The sequence below is a fragment of the Pezoporus wallicus genome, unplaced genomic scaffold, assembly GCF_028554395.1.
Source record: "Pezoporus wallicus isolate ANWC-B61680 ecotype Strahan unplaced genomic scaffold, APGP_CSIRO_Pwel_v1 contig_8088, whole genome shotgun sequence".
Taxonomy (NCBI): Eukaryota; Metazoa; Chordata; class Aves; order Psittaciformes; family Psittacidae; genus Pezoporus; species Pezoporus wallicus.
The window spans coordinates 407,828-416,111 of NW_026642341.1; the positions used below are offsets into that span (position 1 = coordinate 407,828).

Sequence of the window (8,284 nt, forward strand, 5' to 3'; positions counted from 1 at the left end):
CTGAGTAGATGAGGAATGCTGACTTTCCCTCCCAGGCCCACTGGGTACCAAATGTGATTAAAGGCAAGTCAAGAAGGACTGTGTGCTATTAATTCTATAGAGGAGATCTCTTGTGTTATTCGTTACATGTATACAGCTTATTCTAGGAGGAGGGAAAATGGAGAAGCACCTTTGGTTGTATTGTAACATCTGAATACAGCCAGCTCTTTTTCTCTGTGTCCCACTTATTATGTGCAATTTGTATGTTTTCTTCTCCATCCTCAGATAAAAAACCCAAGAAACCCCAAGCAAAACAGCTCTAAAGAGAAGAAACACACAATGCTTGTTATTACCAGGACAAAACTCCCACTCCTTCAGTACTGACCAAGCTGTGGCTGTAATATTTGCTATCATCTGTCAGTCTTCGCATAATCAGGTAATTTAATGTAATTCCTCCACTTTCAGTCAAGCCTGGTGAGCAGATGGTGGAGCTCAAGCCTGTAGGTTTTGTCTAATGGTGCTGCCTGATTTCCAGACCTAGAGCCGGCTGCTGGTGCCGTCGCTGTGTTCAGGGCAGAGCTGAGCTCTGCTTATGCTGCTGCAGCGTGGGCTTGGGAAAGGGGAGAACCAGGGCTGGGTCATCAGCTTGGCAGCCTGCCTGGATGGAAGCAGGATTGAACACCTTCCCTTGTGTTAATGACTGGAAGCATCTCTTGCTGTGTGACCACAGAGAGGTGATGGGTATGCTGAGATGAGGCAGCACAGGGGTTCACAGGGAAGTGGGATTTGGTCATAAAATGCTGCTGCTGCACCTTCCTGTGCCCAAGTGGAGCAGCAGCACTGCTGGGGTGTCAGCACTGTGCTCTGAGCAGGGCATTAAACACAGAGCCACTCTGCTTGCCACCAGAAGTCAGTTAATGACAGCAGTTTGGACAGAAGCTTGACGGTGTCTCCAGCACTGAATAAATACTTTGCAGAGCAGTTGCTGTGTTCCAGAGCCATGATGCTGCCATCAGCATCTCAGCTGATGAGAAGGAGCAAACACATGGGGATGAAGGAGCACAGATGTCAGGGGTTTGTATGAGCTGTGCTCTGTTTTGATTCATAAGTTTGGCCAAGAATGCGATACCCCGTGTCTTATTTCTCTTGTCTAAAGAGCAGCAACACTCAGCTTCCATGCTGAAAAAGGTGAAAGTTAAACCATAAATAGCCATGAACTGCTTAGATGAAAAGTAGTGAGGGAATTTGAAATGTTTGTTACTTGGCAAGATGGAAGCATCCATTTCCAGACAGCTGCTCCAAAATAACATTGTCCTTTTGAGAAATGGAAAGCATTGAGTGCACTGCCTGTGTGCGGAGAGGATGGCAGACCAGCTTCTCCTGGGATGTTTGTCTCCACCAGCTTTCTTTGGGAAGCACAGCTTGGCACATCTGCTGCCCCAGGGCTGGGCTTTAATAGCTGCATTTCAAAACACATGACATCTCTGTCCAGCGTTGCCTGGCTTGCTGCTGCCTGTGCCCTCTCATTTGCTTCCAGCTTCTCCCCTTTGCTTGACTAGTGTGCCTGGCGCACAGGCAGCTTTGACAGACAGCAGCACACTTGTGTGTGTGTGTGCACTGCTGAGGGTTATAGGGCTTTGAGCAACGTCAAGTTAGATGGACTTGCTGCTAAGGATTGCTCTATTAAGTGGTAACTGAAGATATATAATCTTCCCATGCCTTCTGCCAGAGGAGGGCTGAATGTGGTTGCCTGACATTAACATTACATTAATTTCCAATTCTGAGTTGCTCAGCACCCCAAGAAACATCTGGAGAGTTACCTTGAAGAAAGCAAACCTGGTGTATCAGTGTTGCACAAACAGCAGTGACATCTAAGGAGAGCTGCACCATGCTGGAGATTAAGAAGGCACAGCATGTGCCTCATGTGTTCCTCCTCCTATTTGCTTCAGGATTTCTCTTGCTAATGCTGTGGCAGCTGGGGAAACACGGCCGCTGCCAGCACACTGCTGCTTCTCGGGAGCAGGACAGAGGGTCCAGGGGTTGGGGATGGCTGAGCATTGCAGAGCACAAGGGTCGGTGGGGGCTCTCCTAGGGCTGCAGTGACTCTCACTGCCATGCCTGAGGAAGGCTGCTTGTTGCTCCCATAGAGCTGTGCTATGAGGCACCATGCACCTGTCACAGATCATGGATTTCTGTTCAATTAGAAGGACTGAAAAGGTCTCCTTGAGGAACTCATACCTCCTACACAGGTGGTTGTTTTGGAGTGACTAGAGCCTTGTAAGCAAAAAGGCACAGATACATGGATATATAGATGCACATGCATTTGTGTACTGGGGTTCTTGTGTGCTGTGATGCCATTTGTACAGACGCTTCCCAGACTGGATCAAGGCAGAAGGTGAGCTGTTTTCTGCACACATGGCCACTAAGCCTGTGAGCTTTGCAGGCAAAGCTTCACCAGGCTGTTGGAAACATTATCCACTAACATGGAGAGATGCATTTTGTTTGGTGGGAAATGTGACAGAAACAAGAAGGGAGACAGACACGTTTCTGTGCTGCTTTTGTTGCATGCGTTCGTGTTTTGACAGATGGTCCTTCTGCTCCCTGGTGCCCATGACGGCTGCTCTGACACCTGTGGTTGGAGGACTTGCAATGACCAGAGGGCTCCACTAACACCTTGCTTCCTCCTCCCATCTCCAGCCATGAAGATGAGAGATTAATTCTCAGCTGTGATAGTCATTGTCTTCTTGTGCAGCATCATCAGGAGCAACACAGACGCAGGCTTGTCTGAACCTTGATGATAAGCTCTCCTTGTTAAAAGCCATTATATTTGCTACTAGCTGAGTGTAATTCTGACTGACTACTGCAGTTCTCTTTTGCATGTAATTGAATTCATATTCATCATAAAGCAATGAAAAATAAATTGTGTGTGTGTTTTTTTTCCTCCTCATAAAGCAAGGAATGCCGCTGGCTCTGCCTTCTCTGTAATCTTCCCCTTTGCAACGTATGGTAATAGAATTCATGGGAACAGAACAGCCAAAATAGATTGTGTGGTTTTGACCCACCTAGCAGAAAGCAAGCTTCATTTCACTGCCAAGGATGAATTGATTAATTCAGTTGGCTTCAAAGGAAAGCTAAAGTGTGAGTTTAAGATGCCTCAATACTAAAGAACAGTGCTGGCTCGGTGGCAGACTCACTATGATGCTGTGGGAGAGGACCTGCACCTTCAGGTTGTGGTGGGGTTGCCAAAATATGCCACTAATCAGTTGATTTGAGTCCAAGATCTTAAAGACTCAGTATGTTTCCATGCAAGGTTTCCAACTTCAAGCCTCTGTAACTCATGCAAAGCATCCAAGTTCAACAGAATCTGCTAGTCCTGTGTGTCAGCTGAAGGACGCCATTGTGCCATGGTTATTTGCTGTCCTCATGGCAATGACATGAGCTTGGGGATCATGATTGAGAGCATAGAGCACTGCTGTGTGAGATGGTCATTCCCTTACACCACATTCCTGCCATGAATGGTGACTTACATTGCATTGGTCTACTGTAGGACTTCAGGTGTCCTCCTCTGAAGCAGATGTCAAACCACTGGTGCCCTCTACATTCCTTTTAAAACCCCTTTGTCTGGACTTCTCACAAACAGCAGATAGTTGGTGGGGAGCTGGCCATTGCCTCCTCCCCATACGTGCTGACCTTTGTCTTTTGTTCTCCTGTCTTTGATATGATTCAGAAACCAGGAGCTAATGGTGCCTGTGAGCAGAGCTGCTACTGCATGGTGGAGGCCTGTCAGAAATGCTCTTGACAAGAAAAAGACACATTTCCTGCAGCCCCTGGCTTGCTCCCAGCTGTGGGATAGCTGCTCCAGAGACCAGACCAGACAGTCCTAATGCATCATAAAATTAGTGAGCTTTGTTCGACAAAGGGTCCAAATGTCTTTCCAGTTAATTATTAATTTCATTATGGTGAAATCATTAAGTACAGTTCAATACTGAAAGATGTTACTGCTGCAGTTTGTGAACATTAGCAAAAGAAGTAAAGAGGAGCTCACTGGTAATGAGTCCTAGGAGGTGTGTGAGTGAGCAGCAGGAGCTGTGAGGCTCCTGCTCCTCGGCCTGTCCTTTGTCCACTGCCTCCTCACAGCACTTGTGCTGGGAAGTGTGTAGGAAGAGGGTGCCAAGCAAGGCAGGTATATGAGTAGCACCATGCTTGTGCTGCCCTGCATAGGATGTAATTTCCATCCGGCTGCATGGCAGAAATTCCAGATCCTTCCTTAACCTCACCCATGTTGGCTGTCCTCCCTTCTCTGTTGCAGACAAATTGCCTTAAAGTCATAAAAAGGCGTAAAGCAGGGTTTTAGCCTGCAGGTTCCAGGGAAGACCTCTCTGCCATGGCAGAAATCTGTACCCATGACTCAGGAGAGGAAGATATTCCTCTCCAGTCCACCCAGATGATGGTGCTTGACCATACACTGGGATGAGGAGCATTAACACATGACTGTGATGCAGGACAGTGCAAGCAGCACCCTCCTCTAGGGCCCAGGTCACTTCTGTGCTGGACAGTTTGCTCTCGTGGCCTTGTCATAACTGAGGGAAGAGCTGATGCTCTGATGATATAATTACAGTCAGCAATTGTTAAAATAATGCATCTGTTTCTGCCCTATGGGGGAAGTTAAAAATGAAAACCTGCAAAAGGGAAATTTGATGCATGATGCATTAATTCTGCTGGGCATTTGACAGGCATCTCTAAATTAGAAGTCTATTTTGATGGCTGCTCCTCGGAGTATCATACTGTGCGTAAATACTCTTTCTGGTTTCACTCTTACAGTTTTGGTGTTTTCTATAGCTCAGGAAACATTCGCCACTGGAGATGGGAGTTCTCATGCAAGATCTGAAAAGTAGTTTCCTTAAGTCAGGACTTCTTCCAGGCTAGTAGAGGGGGTTCAGATGTCACCAGGAATAACCCAGAGGAGCGCTTTAAATCAAGTCTATATGTGATATGAGCATATGATCCCATGGTGGGCATCTTGTAATTTTGTCAATACCCCTCTTTTCTCCTGACAATGGAGCACTTCCAACACTGTTAAGAGCCAGAGAGTGACTAAGAAGAAAACCCAAGGGGAGTGAGGTGGATAAAAGAAGCAGGAACCCGAAGGCCCCGTACCTCCAGAGCATCGCAGGGGAGGGAATTGCCTCAAAGTCCTGTTTGGACTCGCAAGGTCTGATGTTCAGGCCATACAGACTGAGCACCTGGATTTTCCCTTGAAACCACCAGATGGGGTAAGGAAAAGAATGGAAAAATAGCTGAAGTCCTGCTCCCATGCTGACCACACAGGCAGGATCTCACCTGGCTCCACAGCAGCAGGTGACCGTAGCAGCCATCCTCCCTCTGAACTACATCAGGAAGAAAACTAGCACATATTATCAGGTGCTTATGCTGATTGCATCCATGATCTGCCTGGTCAGCCTCTGAATGCCACTTCCCCTTGCCTGAGTCATTTAATCACCACTGCCAATCAGCACTATTGAAGGGAGCAACAATACATTTCAGAGCTCAATCACCTTTGTAATTGTCTCACTGTCAGCACTTGTGTCTCTCTGGAGGGCAGAATTAGTGACAGATGAGATGCAGGCTGTTTTTCAAGTGAAATGTTCACTCCTATGTGTGTATGTCTCCTGAGCACACACATGACTATATATATATAAATGTATATATGTATGCTGTGCTTCTAATGATAGAGTCAGTGTTGGGAGCAGCAGGCACGCAAACACATATCCATGCATTTAAACAGAATCTGCAGTTTCTTAAATGCTCAGTCAGCAGGGAAATATGCTTAAGAACAAGAATGTTGCCAGGCTTACAGCAGCACTAGTCAGTGTTTAAATGCAGAGGGCTCACACAGGGATGAGTCCACGGTAGTCCCTGTGCTGGAAGGTTTTCCTGGTGCTGAATTTCCTCATTGTCATCAAGTTGTGCAGGCTGCTCATTTTTGTCTTTTTAAATGAGCCCGGACTGGAGCCTCTGAGAACCTGCTCAGCTTTGCAGAGACAATCAGTCACGGGACAGACTATTCCAGCCCATGTGGGTGCAAAAACTTCCCCGAAGTCTTGCATTTCCCTGTAGGAACTTTCCATTTCCAAAGGTGGGTATTTTCCTGAAGAAACCTCTTCAGCTGAAAATTTTCCGGCACTCAATAGCTATCTACTCATTCTTTCCCAGCTTCCTGCCTGCTTTCTCTCTACTTAATCCCTCCTGACATGCGAAAGCCAGAGATAAACCTTCTTAGTCTCCATGATCTGAAGTGGTCTGTCTAGCACCCATCACACGTCCTGCCTTCAGTGCTGGGGAAAGCACAAGGAGCAATATGCCACTCATTAGCTATGAGACATGCACACAGGCATCATCCATCCAGTCCTGCAGCACTTGTGCTAAATAGCATTGCTTGGATCATTAACTTCTGACCTGCAACGTGGTGCAAGGCTGATGGTATGTAACCCTCTGTTGCAATTCATCACCCAGCAATCTAGATACTAATTATAATCTGCCTCATATATGCCACTAGCCTATAATTTTAATCCCGAACATTTGTGTGTGTAATGAGGCAATGCTTTTATGTCTGACATCCTGGTGTAAACCTCTGATTTGTAACATTCTGGAAATACAAAATCAAGTAAGAGGGAACAAAAATAACAGCAAAATTTTGCGTTTGAATTTGACATATAAAAGCGTTATGATGTCTTTAAAGTTTACAAGGAAAACAACTGAATGGGAATGTGTCTACATCAGTGTATTTCTGGTTTTATACACCTGCCTAAAAGTAACTTTCACTGTCCAGGCTTTCTTCCCTGGTGCTCAACAAAGCAAATCCTGATATCCACTGACCCAGAGGGAATGCTGTGAGACAGATCAAATCAAAGTCATCCAAATGACCGTGACTTATCAAGAGGGAGTGTAAGTACAACGCTTTGCATGCAGAGCTGCTTCCTGCTGGCCAGATGCTTTTCCTGGAGGCTCTCAGTAAAACCTTTACTTTCCCTGTTGATGCCTTCTGGGGTGACCCACAGCCTGTGCTGGGACTCAGAGGGATGTGGGGTCCAGTCCTGACCCAGGTGGTGCTTTTACGTGCTGCACACGTAATTTTCAGGGTACAGATGCAGCTTCTGCTCTGTTATTGCCACCTCTAACAATGTCATTCCCACAACAGGTATAACAGGGCCGAGGGCTATGCAAGACTGTGGGACGTATGGGCTGGGGAAGAGTGAAGAAGTGCAAGCTGTAGGGAAATGTGGTCTTATTAACCTGTACTAAATCAGGAAAATGCCCCAAAGGGAGGAAGATCATCAGGAGGAATATGGGGACTCTGGGCACCTTTCCAACAAGGAACAGAAGAGCATCTGGGAGGGGGACTGTGGTTAGAGCCAGATGCCAGCACAGGAGAGGGAGACAGGATTAGCAGCACCAGTGAGTGCAAGGGCAAATACGTGGCCAAGTAAACCGTATCCTAAAATTTCTTGTAGCACAACACATATGCCACGGGATCTGGAAAGTTTTAGGAATGGCATTTGGGAGAGATTGGTCCCAGGAGTGCTGCTGGTGCATCGCAGACTGACCTGGTATGAGCAAGCCTGCAAACTCACTGCCCCTCAGCTGGGGCTCGGGCTCCCCGAGAGCCCTAGTGCCAGCAGAGCTGCTAATACAACACAACACACATCAACCCTTAGGTGATCAAGGCTGATGGGCCAAGCGTTCAGGCTTTGCAGAGGGGAACGAGGGGCTTGAAGTGTGTTCTCTGATGACTTCAGTAGGTTTTTTGGGGGGGAAATAGTTTGTAATGGGCAACCCACCGGTTTAGCAGGCATGGGAGCTAGATAAATGCTATATTTAGGGGAGGGAGTGGCATGTACTTTGTTGGCATGTTTTTCCTAAAGAATATACTTGATTATTTCCTAAAGAACGTATTTGAAGCTGTGGCTGCCCCATCCCTGGCAGTGTTCAAGGCCAGGTTGGACACAGGGGCTTGGAGCAAGCTGCTCTAGTGGAAGGTGTTCCTTATTATGGCAGGGGTTGGAACTGGATGAGCTTCAAGGTCTCTTCAAACCCAGACCATTCTGTGGTTCTATAATTAAAAGTTGAGATGACATGAGAGACTGAGCAAACAACAAAAAACATCAGGATTTCAGAACTTGGAGAAGAAACCAGTTTTCTTTGGAGAATGATAGCAAGGAGAAAAAAAGAACTGAGCTGGAAAAAAATCGATGTTACATGTTTTAAAATAGCAAAAAAAAATCCAATAAACTATTCCTTTTCACTG

General features: G+C 46.5%; 1 long non-coding RNA gene across 1 annotated transcript; it reads left to right on the plus strand.

Annotated features, from left to right (window-relative positions):
* The first annotated feature begins 284 nt into the window (after positions 1-284).
* LOC130609705 (uncharacterized) lies at positions 285-2,899 on the plus strand. The gene is made up of 2 exons (XR_008974855.1): positions 285-415; positions 2,565-2,899. It is a non-coding gene; the product is annotated as an uncharacterized LOC130609705 (long non-coding RNA).
* Positions 2,900-8,284: the final 5,385 nt, after the last annotated feature.